The sequence below is a fragment of the Falco cherrug genome, chromosome 5 (genome assembly GCF_023634085.1).
Source record: "Falco cherrug isolate bFalChe1 chromosome 5, bFalChe1.pri, whole genome shotgun sequence".
Taxonomy (NCBI): domain Eukaryota; kingdom Metazoa; phylum Chordata; class Aves; order Falconiformes; family Falconidae; genus Falco; species Falco cherrug.
Genome location: NC_073701.1, coordinates 49,303,030 through 49,319,638, shown reverse-complemented (window position 1 = coordinate 49,319,638; position 16,609 = coordinate 49,303,030). Strand labels below are relative to the sequence as shown.

Genomic DNA, 16,609 nt, shown 5'->3' with positions numbered 1-16,609 from the left:
CTTTGACAGCACAACAATAAAATAAAGCTGGATTTATTTAGCTGACATCAAGACTCATTTTGTATTATCTTAGAGAAATCCATATTCTTGTGATGACTTTATCAAAGGTAGGAGATGACTGAACAATGGTACTACAAAATGAAGCTGTTATAGATATGAGTCGTCTTTATTGGAAGAATAGAAATTGCCTACTTAAAGTCTTGAAATCCTAAACATTTAAAGTTTAACGCTACTTTTCATTATGCTTAGTATGACTTGTGCACTTTGATAGATGAAAATATTGCCCTTAATGCCAGACACTATTTCTGAATTAACAAAATGTCAATAGGTTGTATGGCATGATTTTCAATAAGCAGAATATATGTAAAAATAAAGGCTTTTGAAAAAGTATTGAAAATTGAGGTGATACAGGTGCTCATTGTGAAAAGAGCTAGAGGAATAACACGCTTCTACTCCAAAATAAATCATAACATTTCATTTCCCTAATCCTGAAAGTGAGGAAATTCTTTATGCTGTTACTTCGTTTTACTTTCTTTTCATAGGGGATAAATAATTCTGAGCAAGTTTTTTTTTATTGTTGGATTTAAAATATCTCCAGTTATGCCGCTATTTTCCCTGTTTAGGATAGTCCAGTTCTAATAGCTATGGGGTAGCGCAAAGAAACTGCTATGTCTGATGGGGATCATCTTTGATAAATCTACCAATAAGGTAGACAAGACTATGACTGGCAACAACAAAATGTTTCTAATTTCTGACTTAACACAATTTCCAGCTGTTTGACTGTCAAATGCACAAAATCATGTCAAGTACATCGGCAGGGTGATTTCTAAAAGTTAAACTCTAAGTTAAAATAGAAATCAAGACAGATTAGGCAATATGAATGTACTCTTTGGCTCATTTATGTGGCTTGGGAGTTAAAAGAAGTATTATGCCTTTGAAGACTGGGACAAGATGGGAATACCACTACAGTTCGTTAATAAAATGATCTTATTTACAAATCGGAAAATGCTAAATGAAACAGTCCATTTGCCTCCCTAAAACAGCAGTTTTAGAAGTGTACAGAAACTGAAATCCCTAGATATAACATTGGCATTTTCTCTTACAAACAGTCATATGTCCAACATTTTACTCGCCCCAGAAACTTGAAAAATCAAAAATCTTTATAATAGAGTACCATCTGTTCGGATCCCAAACATGGTAGCTAAAATAAAAATATAATCTGGTGAGAAATTATGATTTTGCAAAGCAACAAAACACCTTTCCAGCTATTTAAGACATATTCAAGCATTGTCCAGGATTTGATGTTATGTTTTACACAGCATAATATGTAGTAAATTGTTGCAATGTAAAAGGTAAAATGACAAATCCTCTTAGTAGAAAACAGTGACACTTCTTATGTTTTTCAGATAGAGCATGAAGTAATCTTCTACATTTACAGAGTCAATACTTATAAATCTATTAAACAAATTTAAAGTAATATAAACTGTTTCTGATCTCCTCTGGTAGTGGATTTTGGATTTTCTAATATCTAACGTCAGTGAAGCTGGAAATTCTTATTTTTTGAACATTAGAAATATTTCCAAATATTTTGCTTGATATCTCTCTGGGGAAAAAAGCTCCTTATTAAGAAAAATCTTTCTGTTCTGGATATGGCTAGACCTTAGTTCTGTGGTATTACAGTGTATTACATTGACAAGATAGAGGCAGAGTCAAATGTGCATGTGAAGGCTCATGAATTACACATTTAAAAACCAATTCTCAGTGAAGCAGAGGTGTAGTCAGAAAGAGGTGAAGAAAGCCTTAATAAATACACGTTATTACAACTGATAAGTACTTAGCAGTCTATGAAAATATTGGCAAGGCCTATGTGACAAAATAGATTTATATTCACAAAATAAAAAGAATGAGAGAACATGAGCTGGTAAACTAGATTGGAATCAGTGAACTGAGAAATATTCTATAACTATTAAAAGGCTTGACTGTCTTTGTCAAAATAAAGTTTTTTACAGGCAGTAAAGAAAGATAAATGTTGCACTGAACTGTTGCAAAAACCTGTTTGTGGAATGGTGAAGAAAAATGCCTGAACATAAGAGTTGGGCACTATAATGTTCTCCAAGCTAGTCAAATGGCAGCTTTATTAGTTGAACATACTTTATTTTAAAAGACAGATGAAGAAAGCGACTGTATTCTAATCCAGAATCATTCACAGTGAAAATTAACAATAGCTAGCTACTCTAACCCTGATCTTGTACATTCACTGTTGTCTTTTTCCTCCATTCATTGTTCTGTAGTTTTTCAGGATTCTCAGGAAAATTTGAGATAAGAAATTACTCTTGGTTCAAGTGTAGGGTAATATGCAAATTATATTTAAAGGTTATGGAATATATGGAGTAATTTGTATCATATGATTCAACTTCAAAGACTGATTAATTGTGAATTATTTATCATGACTTGTTCTAGGACTGATTTATCCTATTGCCATGGTTTAACCCCAGCTGGCAATTGAGCACCACACAGCTGCTCACTCACTCCCTCCTCACCCAGCAGGAGGGAGGAGGAGAATTGGAATGTAAAACTTGAGGGTTGAGATAAGAACAATTTAATAATTGAAAGAAAATAAAACCAAAACAATAATAATAACAGTTATAATGAAAAGGAGGGGAGAGGAATGAAATCCAAAGGGAAGGCAGAAAAGAAAACAAGTGACATGTGACACAACTGTGACCGATGTCCAGCCAGTCCCCCAGTTTATATACACAGCATGACACCCCATGGTATGGGATATCCCTTTGAGTTCAGGTCAGCTGCCCTGGCTGTGTCCCCTCCCAGTTTCCCATGCCCCTCCAGCCCTTTTGCTGGCAGGGCCTGAGAAACCAAAAATGTCCCTGACGCAGTACTCAGTTTGTTATCAACACCATTCCCATACAAAAGCCAAAGCACGGCATTGCACTAACCACCAAGAAGAAAATTAACTCTATCCCCATTGAAATCAGGGCACCTATAAATCCAATATTCAGGAAAATAGTTACCTCTGTCCATAGCAGTAGTCAGTCTAAATACTTGGTAGCATATTTAGTGTTAAAGCACTGGGAATCAAAACATGGAGACCTTGCAGAGACATACTGGAGCGGTGGTCTATGTTTGTTCCCTTAATGCATAAAAGAATTGTGTGAATTTTCAAAAATACTTAAAGAAAATATAGAGTATTGAAAGGAGAAATGGTCTTCAGGCAAAGCAGTGATAAAGAGTACAATTTTAGAAAAGTTCCCTGGCTGTAAAAAAAACAAACAAACAAACAAAAACAAAACAAAAACAAACAAAAAAAAACCAAAAAGGAAAACAACCTAGAATCCATAGATGAACAGTATCTGACTACATTTTCAGTCCTGGAATTCAAACATAAGCTGATAGGTTAAAAAAAAAAAGTTACACAACAGCTTAGAAGATTTGAGGTTAACCGGATGTATTACAATCCAGTAAAGCAGAACAAACTCTTAAATATAACAAAGTACTTCATATATGCCTCTAGCTGAAAAGCTCTAGAGAAAATAGGTATTTTAGCAACCTCACTAGTCAGGATAGAAAAATGACAATAGATAGCTAATTCAGAAGAAATACAAGAGTTTCAGACAATTTTATAGAGTGTTACATACTACACATAATATGCTTATTCAACAAGATCATGTGAGAAGGAGAAAGTTCCTTTTCTTGGAAGGAAACAAAGGCTATTGCACCTGAAGAGACTGAATGAACTGCTGATTATAGGGACCCGTTACAGTGGTAAGGATTGATGCAGAGGTCCCTACCAAAGTGCTAGTGGACTAGGGAGTCTGTTTAGATGAGAACATCTGAATCAATATTTATTCTGGGCTAACAAAGAAGATCCTAAGATCTGTGACACTCCTAAGCATGCGTGGTCTAACAACCTTTTGATGTAGACACTGTCTAAATGAGAGTAAGGATTAATCAGAAACCTCTGGTAGAAGCTGAGCTGTTGCATTCCTATTTAAAAGGTGCTTTTGGCAAAATGGAAGGTGCTTCATGATGTTTCTATAGGTTAGGGAAGGGATCCAGGGAGGGATGTTCCATGTTGCTGCCACTGCTGGCTGCAGCCAGGGCATCCCTGGCCACCCAGAAGCCCTCAGCTCAGAGGAATAAAGGTCAGAGTAGGCACAGAACATTGAACAACTCTCTTATGAGCTGATTTTTGTACACCTTCCCTCTGAAAAATAGCACTGTTCCAAGCATGTGGACTTTGTACTACCCTGGGAAATAAATAGCTAAATCTCAGTTGTTGGGAGTCATACTTTCTGAAAAAGTCCAGTTGGTCTATTAGTTTAAATGCATTAAAAGTGATATAAATAATAAAAGGATATTAATCCCACAGTATATTATGTATTTTGAAGCAAATTATATATTAGACTAGTGTAAAAAACCAAAAGATCTTAAAGTAGGCAGTATGGAGACTTTCAAGTGGGTAGAAAGGCTACTATTAAAATGCATACACTCCCCAAATTTAATTTTTTATCTCCATGTTCACATGCATTTTTATCACAGACAACACTACAAAGACTCAGCACAGTGCTCCTTTGAAAACAGAGTAGAAGGTTATGCATACCAGTATTTAATAGGCTTTCCAAGACAGGTGGTCTTGTGACTTGCAACGCAGCAGAGTATTATCATGCAGTGCGAGTGAGGGATGTTACAAAACAGTGTGAAAGCTTATTCAGAGCTGTGGATTAAAACGAGGAAAAAATAGTGTGAGGAAATTAATTTTTCAAATAGCTTCTGAAAAAGAGATAAATTCACACCAAGAAATCCCTTTGCTGAGGCTATCTTAAGATTACTAGATAAATATGAAAAATTGCAACCCTCTCCTTGTTTACCACTATAGGTTAAATAAGGAATTCCTCCTTAAAGACCCTCCAGTATTTATTTCTGATTGGTTAACTGGGCAAACCACACAATTTGATCAAGTTTTTGGAGAGGAAAAATACTTTCTCTCTTAGCAAGAAATTAGTACTAACCCTGCACATTTTGAGAATTTTTTTTTTAATACCCTCCTATATGGTAGCCCTTGCTACCGTGCTGTGGATCTGAATGTACTAGGTGGGCATGAGCCCTACCATGTGTGGCAATATCCTTTTATTGCTTGCAGGATTCAGCCACAGACATGCCTGCTAAGTGCTTTTCTAAAGTAAAAATATTCTTATGGTAGCTGTGGCTGTCAAAGAATATAAACAAGTCAAGGTCTGAGATGAAAGACTATATCTTTTACTGATATGTTCCTCTTTATATTGGTCGGTCTAATAAAAGATACCTTCTCCTTACAAGCCTTGCCTGTTAAGAGACTTTTTTTGCCTCGCAATACTAATAGACTTCAGTTTTTACCTGCTAGACTCTGAAATGCTCAAATATGAAAGGAGTTATTTCCTCTTACCCCCAGTGTATTCTCACTGGAAGAGTATGTTTTATTAAAATGTAGGACATTTTGGGAAGAGAAGCAGCGGGCACAGTCATTTAATTACCTAGAGTGTTGACTCCTGATTTATATAGTGGGCAAAAGAAGTTCAACATACTGTAACACCGAGACACTGAGACAGTAGGAGTTGTCTTTTGCTATTTTAATCAATAATCTTACACAACTTCAACATTTTTCCTTTAGAAAATTTGAATTTTCAAGTAGATAGTGGATGCCACTCCTGATACTTTTTTTTAATCTTAAAAAAGTTTTAACTTTGGCTTTAAGGAGTGCCTATATGTTTCACATATGTGTTTTGATTGGTATTCAGTTGCCCAGAGAAAAGAGTTCAGCTACCCAGCTGCCACCAGCTTTTCTAACTAGCCCTTGTGTGATGGTCATCTTTACCAGTTTCTTTTCCCTGTATCATGGGAACACTGCCTTTTTGGATACTTCTTGGAATAAAATAAATGAAAAAATATTAGGTACAGTGCAATTTTCTTATTGCATTAAATAAATAAAAAATAAATAATCAAAATCAGTTTTCAAGAACATTTTAAGTTGGACTTTATTGATGTGAAGTAGTAATGGCTTTAGGAATTTTCTTTTTATATTTCTTACTGTAATCAACTTTTTTTCTGTTTCTTGATGTATAGTACTAAATTTAACTGTGGGAATATGCAGCCAATCATAAGCCATATAATTAAAAAGATAACAAGAAATGTCTTTATAAACTTCATTTTGCCTATTATCTAGTGTAGCATTTTTCTTAATAAAAATGAAAATAAAAAGAGAAAATGTCCTTATTAATCTACTCAAGTGCCAATTACTAATTTCAGTAGGAAAAACTGATGGCATGAGATGTTTCTGTGACACAGTGCGTATAGTTGTATTAGATTTGTAAAACACAGAAATTAGTTTGCATCCCTTAAAATATTTTCTGAACTGTTAAGCTGCTCACACTGCTACCTCTGTTTCACCAGAATCGTTGAGGAAAAGCCAGATCAGTGGTCAGAGCTGAGCACAAGCACCGAGAGCTGAGTCTCTTGGGAGGGAGAAGTGGTTGCTGAGCCAGAGGGTGTCCTCAGGACCCAAACACCTTACCAGACTCTTCCAACACTCACCATATCCCTGAATTCACCTGCCTTCTCTCATCCTAGGCAAGTATCTACTCAAGGAGCTCAGCGGCCAGATACTGACTGTGTGGCTTTTGGTATTCCCCACTGACCCTGCAGGGCTGTATGGCACCTCACTTTAACCAGGCTTGACATATGTAAATGTCTACAGAAACAACCAGCCCCTTTCTGTCATAGCTACGTGGTTAGGTCAGACCCAGAAGCATCCCTCCACCATGCTCTTGGTGGGCGATGAGGGCAGTCTGACCCGCGCTCTCCCTGGAAGAACCCCATATACCTGGCCAGCTGTCTAGTACAGGTCAACATATCTGGAAAAGGACAAGAAGACCCTTCCTGAGTTGAAGACAAATAGATTTAGGTAAGGCTGTTTGCTAGGACACTCAGTCAGCAAGCAAGAGAACAGCTGTCATTCAATTTGTTTTACCTTTACAAACCAATTGTCTTTGCTTTTCTCATTTGCAGAGCAAATTTGGCAAACAATTTGGGCAAGCAATTTAGGCAAGCCAAAGACCTTACTCAAAGCACAGCACCCTCCTGACCTCAGTGCCTTGTTGTTATCCAAATGCTGTGTAAACCACCTTGTTGCAGCACAAACAAACCAGTAGGCTGTAACAAGGCTTTACCATTGGTCAGATTCTACTGTCTGAGCTGTATCCCCTTCCTCTAGAGGTCAGACCACACCGCTCCTCCTCAGGGCTATTTAACCACTTAGCAGGAAGGAGCTACACTTGCACATCATCCGTCAATCAACCTACTGCCTCTGAGGCAAGGCCACAGCTGCATGTTATCAATGCTGATCAACCCACTGCCCTCATTCCTCTACACCAGCTGACAGAGAGATAATTGGCTTTTTAATGCTGTGCAATGCATACCCTGCAGGGAGCAAACCACAGCTATCTCTGACAAGTAGTGCTAAGTGGTTCTTGTCTCCAAATGGCTTTGGAGATTATCTGTCCCACATCTCTTGAAGCTTCCTCAGTCCTCCCTCATTGGAAGAATTTGTCTAGAAGGCTCAGGGTGGTGGAATACAGGGAAGATCCCTTCTGTCTCATTTTCTCACATGACAACAGGTGGTGGTGAAACCATAGAGTCGAAGAAGGGCAGGTTGAGAAAGGAGTCAGTAACACTGAACCTGGAAGATATCCTGGCTGTTGTTTTATGAAGAAGAAGGTGGCAAAGAGAGCTGAACCTGGTGGTTATACTTGAATCATGGTGAGCTGTATGCAATTCTAGTACTTTCTAAAGAAATCCTCCTTTGTTGGTTCTGAAATTTACAGATATAAATTGTGTTACAGATACTTTCTTCTATAAAATCTGAGATATTTTTGTACAAAAGCAAGTTTGAGAAGCTCTTTTTTCCACAGGACCATGTACACACAGACATCAATTGCATTGTCTTCCCTGAATGTACTGCTAGCATCCTTTGTTAGCACTCATGACTGGCCATGAGGTGGGCAAATTTGGGGTTAATTTTTTATCTGCTCTGTTTACTTTTCTGAAGTGTCACTACAAAAGTGCCATTTTTATGCTTATAAGAACATTCTCGGCATTCAACGTGGTTTAAAAATATCAGTAGAGATTCAGACAGCTTTTTGACCTTTTTTAATATCCTTGATTCTTAGTTTAGTGGATCCTTCAGATTAACTACTTTTTAGTAGTTTGGTTTTGGGGTTTTTTTTGTTAATGATAGCAAATTAGGATTTATTCATTCAATAACTATACCTAATGAGATGAAGATACTTCATTATTTTAAGGCTGCAAGGAAATATATCATTCTGCTTCTTTAAATGCAATACCTATTAAATAATTTGTCCTTTTCTTGCTACATTCAGATGATGCCATTTGTACAGAGCACTGAATCTACATAATGTTTATTTTTAAATTATTTTAATAGATTATTTAAATTATTTGCTTATTATTTTAGTTTAAATAAGGTTAAATATAAAAGTGTAGGGTCCTTATTTTCCAGAGTAGAATTCCAGGTTTATTTCAGACTGGAACTTGATTGTAAACAAAGCCAAATTTATTGAAGTGAATTCCATCTGAACTTGCAGCTGTCCTGTGTTTTGTTCACTGTTTTGGAACAATTAATGAAGAGACATGAAAGTCTGGAAAGGTAGTGACTCATTATAGGCATCTACCTAAAGAAAACAATGAGCTATGGGGAAATATTAGAGCAATTGAAGGAGGAAGAAGAGGTTAAATGTACCTGGCTGTACAAACAAAATGCAGACAAACATTTATTAATTTCAAACCCACTGCAAAATTTCTTTAAAGGAAAACTTGTTGCTTCTATAAACCATCCTTTCTTCATACTTTAACAAGTGTTAAGTATTGGGAAAACTTTTTTGGTTTTAAATTTTTTTGGACATAATCCCTTTCTGAGTTGAAATCTGCCTAAACCAGACCTAAGGATCATTTGTATTCCTAGCCTACCAATACTTCCAAATCCACCTTTGTATGGAATAAACTTCTTTTGAAAAGGCAATAGGGGAGAATAATAGCTCTTTCTGTTAATGATTACCACGAGATCTTTTAAGCATAACTGAAGTAATCCATTTTTCATAACAGGGTGCACTTTTAATGCTTTGTTGAATCAGGATATATTATTGCCATTTAAGTAGAGGAGGCAAGTAATGCATTTCTAAGAATTCCATCTTTGAGAACTAGAAGCAATAAAGTACACTATTAATGACATTATTTTAATTTAAGTTTTCATATTAAGTAGTTGTCTTCCTTAATCATAATTCACCAGTTACACATTACAGGATTTTATAAAAAGGTATACTATAAGGCATTATAAGATATTTAAGGTATAAATTTGTATACAGAATGCTTCAGTGGTTACCTAGCTTTGTCTTGGTTATGCAGTTGGGTAGGATGCAAAGAATGTGCTATATCTGGTATCACCTCATCTGAGGATTTTTTTGAAATATTTCTTGAGTCATTCTGGAAACCAAAGCCCCCTCTCTTTTTTCATCCCAGTATGATCTGGGAAGGAGGCAGCCCGATCTGCTCTGGGTCCCTTGGCTCTCGGTTCTGTGACTATCCTGGCAGTGGATAAGAAAGAAGAATTTCTGCTATATTCATGGGTATGAAGTGTTCGTAGAATCTTGCAGGTATAGCAGCCCTGCTTGGCATCTTGTTTTGATTTTAAACAACTATGTTTGACATTTTCTTTAGCCATATGGGTTTGTACATGAAAATGAAGGAGACCTGTAACCATGTGTTATTATGGGAAAAAAAATATCTCTGCTCTGTCCTTGCCAATTAAAATGTGATAATGGGTTTGGGCTACAAGAATAAGTTTCAGTTGCCTCATCTCAAGGTGTGGACTTTGTCTGACTTATGTACCAGGGGTCTAGCTGGCTGTTCTAGTCGTGCTTTTTCCTCTCCTGCTCTGTAGCTCCTTTGTTTCAGAATGAACAAACTGAGTATCCATTCAGATTCAATGAACAAGCCAAATGGACATAACCTCTGTGACTCTATTGTTTTATTAGATTAAAACTTGTAATCAAGACATTAATGTTGTGGCTAAAAATCACAGTATTACTGTCTTAATTTAGTTGTGTTTCTCTGTCTCACATTTTAAAATTCCTTGGGATTGTATAGGATAGTAAAAATTAACATTATTAATATTTTAGAGGTTTCAGTTAATAGATTTCTGGGTAATCTATAAAGGAGGAGAGCATCAATAAATAAAATATAATTTAAAAATATTTTTTTAAAATTAAATTAATTATCATTTTTACATTCTAGTAGTTGATAGGTACTGTACTTTTAGCACGAGTTTTCTGCCCAGCATAATTTCCCAGAAACACTCTGCTTGGTTTGGTGAGATATAGCTCAGAGAGCACTGTTTCCTTCTTGTCTGGATAGACACCAGGTGATGCAGGTCATTGCTTGAATATTGACACCCCACTTGCATGGTTAGTTAGGACAGTGAAAGATGGAAAGCCAGTTTTCCCTGGAGGACACCAGACCAGGCTTTAGAGGAACCCTAATACGTGATGGCACAGACACTTGAGCACTTAGCACGTCATGAGTGCTTGTCCAGTACGCATATTTCTGAGAGAAATCATGTGGACACATTGTACTACTCTGAGTTGTTTTTTTTTTAAATTGGCAATTTCACTGCAGGTTGAGGAAAATGCCAGTACACTGTTATGTGTGTAAATCTAGATGGAGTTCTTTACTTTTATGGAAGAACGGAATAACTGCAAAATCAAAATGCAATTTCCTGAAGCACTATAGCAGATCGGAGAAGAGGTGATTAAGACAAAGGAAACTTAAGATGCAACATTTTAGTGCAATGTGAGAATACTAAGTTGATGCAAATCAAATTATGTCATCAGGGTTTCTCACACTGAATGTTGGATTCAGGCAGGAATAGGAAACAATGACAACATTTGAATTCAGTGGAAAATGCACTTTAAGTCAAAGAGTAATTTGGGTGGAAAATTTCCATCAGAACTAGCTTTAGGTAACTGAATTGCCACTGCTACAAATGTTTATAATTATTACCTCTAAATTTGCATGTATGCATTTGCATGTAAAAAAATCATTCCTAAAACTCTCCCCAAACAGTAATAGTGAGGCATGCTACTTTAGAAATGTCATAATTTTAGTGTTTATCTAAATGCTGAAGTTTCCAGCAGTGGAGCTATAGTCTGAATTTAGAGGACCAAACACTTATTAACGTGCAAAATTGCTTTAACGGATCTAGAAGTTCTCTTTCCATGCCAATATGATTTGCCTCATTAACATTACACTGTTGAATTCTTATCATTGCACAGGTGTAGAGTTGAAAATCATGGAGTTTCAAAACACCTGCTGTTTGGGCTCATCAAGCCATGATGATGTTCTTTCTTTGGTCCTTGATACTTTTACATTCATAGAAATCAGTTTAGTTTGTGACTATAGTTTTTATTTTGTTTCTGCATGAATGCAATTCTAGTCTTCAAACCAGACATTTACAGTGATTGTATTCAAAATCCTTTATGTGCATTCTAAATAATGCTTCAATTTAAGTTTAGCAGCAGGTACATTCATGGTAACAATTGATTGCAAGTCACTATTGCAGAATAGCAATGGAAGGTATGTTCAAAAATTTCAGTTATTAGTAGCATTTCAGGATTGTGACCTCAGTTTAGAAAACCATTAAGAAAAAATTCTTAGATGTAATAAAAATGCTACAATACTACTAGCATAATCTGGCTTTAAGAGCAAACCTAACATTAAACGTGTCAGAAGTATTTTCGTGAATATCAATGCACTGTTGAGGTAGCAGTTATAGTAATGTACTTTTTTTTGCTTGAAGAACTTCAGAAGCTTAGGAGTTTTTTGACTACTGGAATACTTAGAAGTGCTTTGTGGTAAAGTACAAGGACTAAAAATATTTTCTGAGCTAGTGTGTGCATATATGATACGTTCTCAAGTCTATGTTGGTCTTTATAGAAACTAGGAATAGATAGATATACAAGCATACCCATAAGATGTGGGTATAAGTTATACAAACAAATTGGGAAATATCATTAATATTTGCTCAGAGGTGACAAAATCTCTAAGAAGCTCTACCTTCTTTAAAAATAAAAATATATTTAAATCTGGATTTTTGTCAATAGCTAAAATCAAATTTCATTTAGAGAGCTATCTTGTTTAGCTTGCTACAGGGTTCTGCAGTTGTGAAATTTCTGTTTCTTGACAGAAAGAAGAAAAGAAAGTGTCTATAAATTATTTTGGTCAAAAAAGAAAAGTTATATATTTTATGAGGCTTTGTTTTGGCTATAATAGAGTTCTCCTTCCTGTCATCCAATTGTAAATTAGATAGCCATTAGCTATTCCTTTTAGGCAAATCTGGTAAGACTACATGTAATGTATTAGTGTTCCTTTTTTCTGTAATAATCCTATTACCAAAATATCATGGTATTTAACCAATTAACATAAAATGAAAAAAAGTGGTCATTCCTTTAGTAGTCTGCAATCATGTATTATAAAGAAGAAATCCCTACAGTTTGAGGTGAGAACTTGCTTTGTTGTCTTGTGCCTAATCAATGCTACAAAAGCTCTCTTATGCAGTGGGGTAGTGCCCTTTGTAAGCACATTATCCCACATAAAGAAAATTTTATTCTTTCAGGTGAATCTCTACAAGTCTTACCGTTTTGCTGAAGTAGAAGCAATTCTGTAGATGCCATCCTGCCTCAAGTAGATTAATCAGTGGAAAAGCATATGAGTGAATCCCTGTGAGAGCTTTTCAATACGCAGGTGCCCTTTTTAGGTAGCTCAAGGGGAGACCAGCATACCCTTCTTTCCTCTGTAAAATGAGGGTGCTAATACCAGCTTCAGTGGTAGACTGTGAGAATTAATTTATTAATGCTTAGAGTCCTGGATATTAGAGTCTGGATAAGAATGAATCATTGCCAGCATCAGTATTAAAACTAATTATGAGGATCTATAGCCAATTTCTACCAGTTTCCATGTTAGCATTTTGATGTATTTCATAGATTTTGTTGTAACTCCTTATGTAGAAAGGTGTAGTGAGTAATTCTGTAGTGCTGAAGAATGGTAGATTCACATCTTTATCGCCCTTTCATTTCTGGCATTTTTTGTGAACTAGTCTTTGTTCATATAAGGGTGGTTTTTTTTTCACTTTCAGTTTGATCTTGTATCTCCTCAGGATTTTTGCAACACATAAAAAGAAGGTGTCAAAAACATATGCTTAGATCTGAAGGATACGCTACTGTGTATCCTTATCTACTGAAAGCCCTTCAAAATAATTCTTCTTCAAGCTTGTGGCCCTTGAACAAAGGATTACGTATATTGGATATATATTTGTTCTCATGTGGATTGGTGCGAGAAAATCCCATTAAAGCTAATGGGAGGTAGAAGAGCATATGTGAAGAAGGCAACATCCCTGAGGAGGTAATAAAGCTGTTCCATTTTCTGCCTACATAAAATGTCAGAGCCATCTAGAACTAATCTTGCTTATTATTAAGGGGAAAAAAAGCTTGAAAACTGCTGGAGAGTGAAAATGCAAGACTTCGTCTGTATTCTTAAGTGTAATTAGAGAAAAAAAGTAATATTTAAATGATGTTTAATCCATGTTTGGTACATGCCTATACAAAGCTAAGATCATAATTGCCACAAACATTCTGTCATGGAAAACTAGGCATTATGTGGAGTAGCTGTGCTTGAGGACAAGTGAGGCAATGCAGCTACTCCCATTAATCAAGGAAAGCCATCTATGTTCCTACTCGTTCCCACAGTATCAGCCACTGGTTTTTCTTTTATTCTGAGCGTGGGTATCAGATAGATGCTCATTTGATGAGTGTTTCATTATAAATGAGCAATCTTTTCAGCCTGGACATAGACGCAATGCTTCTGGATTATTCTCTGTGTCACTGACACTTTAATGCAGGGCTGAAAAGCTTTTATATTAGTCATGTTCCTTTCTTGGGAGATGGATCTGCAGTGGTAATGATATTTTATCTTTCTTTCTTTCAGTAAAATAGCATGGGCGTGAGGCTGTCTCAACCAATTAAATATCAATTCATTTGAATCTTACACATGTCTAGCAATATCACTTTTAGACCAATGCAATTTTAATAGGTATCCTAGCAAAGACTCAGCAGAAACAGGAATTTATACTGAATGTTTTGAAATCGATTGTGCTGTTTCTCTGATGGAGAAGCTGGCATTTTAACTTCTTGGATCTTAAATAAATGTCAGATCTTACAAAATACAGTTTTTCTCTTTTAAATTCAGATAAGACTGTGGACATTCCCCATCTGTACATGAACTGGAGGTAGAGGGGGAGAGGAAGAGTATCATATACACGCTCTGTCCCAGAAGCTGGTTAGGATTGCTGTTTGAGGAGGGACAAGAATTTACATTATCTGTACTTTCCCTACCAGAAGTTTGATAGGGCGGCAAAAGTCACTCTGCCACACATAAAAAAAATTTCCATCCGCTAAATTATCTTCAGATTACTAGTTAACTGAAGCATGTGCAAACCATATTTTGCCACTCAAGAGATGGCATCTAGTTTCTCAGTTATTCATCCTAGTCAATAATGTTTTTCCTTTGCAGCCACCCTCTGGAAAACTTTTAGTGAGGGTGCATAACTGGTTTGCAGGTCCCCTGAAGAATTCTGCCCAAGAATGCACTCCTGCTTTTCAGCACCCAGTTCTCTGAAGGTAATTTAATGTGCTTTTCCCTGGCTTCCTTTTTCTTTTCTTTCCAAAGTTTTTATTAAGGTTAAAGTGCCACTCTTCGCATTGACTTACATGTATTCTTTGTCAATCAACAACCCTGGTGTACATTGTCATGTTATTATATTAATGATATATTTGGTCCTAAACAATTGTCCGTAAATCTAATTATTTTGATTAATTTGTTTATTTTAAAACTTGGTTGCAAATATATTTGCACCTGCTGGATTCACATGGTAATTTTGGAAAGTATTTCAGAGGGTATATTCAAAACTGAGGTTAGCATGAGGTCAAGTGGGTGTTATCATTCTGTATGTCTTCCAGTTGCCTGACTTTCCAGGCTGACCATGCATACTTACTAGTCAGCAAAAGCAACCTGATCTGATTTTTCTTATGCAGTAAGTCATTATTACATCATTTTCCTGATATGATTAGAAAAAACATCCTATGTTTTAATTTTCAACTCTTCTTGTCATTGATGTCTTGTGGGGAATATTGATACACAGCTGTGGTTCTAGAGCACTACTATACCTGGATAATCTGTTTAATACAACAAACGATTATTAGTCCAATTCATGACGTATATTGCTTATAAAAGTGAGGACATACTGTATTTGAGCTTTAACATACGTCAAAGAGAAACGAGGCAATATTAGAAGCATTACGTATTATTTTTGACTCATTAAATGTTCTGCTCCAATACCTTACTGAAAAAAAAAATAATATCAAAGACACTTTCTACTTTGGAATGTAACAAGACAGAATTTATGTGATTTATTTACACCTCAATTGAGAAGGGCCATTATTTCTTCCAGATCTGACAAAATAGCAATATGAAAATTCCATAAGAAAATCAACCTCTCTTTTACTTTTTGAAGGTAAATTTGCTCATCAGAAATAAGCAATAAATAAGATTAATATGTTTTATTGACCCAAATAATCATTCTAATAAAGTAACATCTCTAACAGGTTATTACAGTACTAGCAGACTCTCTGGTCTTGTAGAAACAAAGTAAATAATAATAGTTATGGATTTGAGAAAACTGCTCCAAGACAAAGACTCCATTTACCTTCCTAGTTCATCCAAGTTCTTTCATCACAAGCTCACAATTGCTTGTGAGCTATGTGCAGTTATGTGACCTATAGTCTATTTAGGATCCTTAATTATGTTTGTTAATATCATGTTTACATCATTTTAACAGGAGCTTTATGAGTGTTTAACACAAGAACTTTATTTTTTTTCTTTTTCCAGCAAAGCCAAGTTTCAAATTTATGTTTTGGGGACTTGAAGTGCTAAAAGAGCTGCAGTATCTGATACTAATTTTAATCTCATAAATTAATTCATTGAAAGATTTAGTACTTCATTAACAAAACCATTTGACCCCTTCTATGTAAAAGCTAAACCATTGCATACTATCCTACATTTATTTCTGTCATATAAATGGCAAACCTCTTCAACATCTCACTTTCTGTTTATGTTATTAGAAGTGTTAATGCAGGCAACAATGTTTTATGTAATCATATTTTTTTTGGTATTTATATTATGAAAATGCCTATGAGGCATAGTCAGAGCTTTTTTACCACACAGATATTGCCTTCTGCTTAACGATCTAACAGAGGTTTGCAAACATATATTAATTAAGCTTCAGAAGGCCCCTTTGAGGGAGATATGGTAAGTAGCATTATCCTCATTATACAAATAATAAAGAGGTTTCAACTTGTTAAAAGTCACACAGCTATTTAGTTCTAGACATGGAATTAGAAATTAATTGCCCTGTGTCCTAATGATTCTTTTACTATTC

The 16,609-nt window shown here is 35.6% G+C and overlaps 1 long non-coding RNA gene across 2 annotated transcripts in view; it reads left to right on the top strand.

The window, feature by feature from the left end:
- Window positions 1-16,609, top strand: part of LOC114017221 (uncharacterized) — a 46,389-nt gene that overhangs the window by 16,601 nt on the left and 13,179 nt on the right. The window contains exons 1-2 of one of the 2 annotated variants that reach the window (XR_003562129.2): window positions 10,763-13,518; window positions 14,686-14,792. This is a non-coding gene — a long non-coding RNA (uncharacterized LOC114017221). Of the gene's footprint in view, window positions 1-10,762; window positions 13,519-14,685; window positions 14,793-16,609 lie in introns of those variants that run through there. The other variant, XR_008732564.1, reaches the window with a different exon arrangement.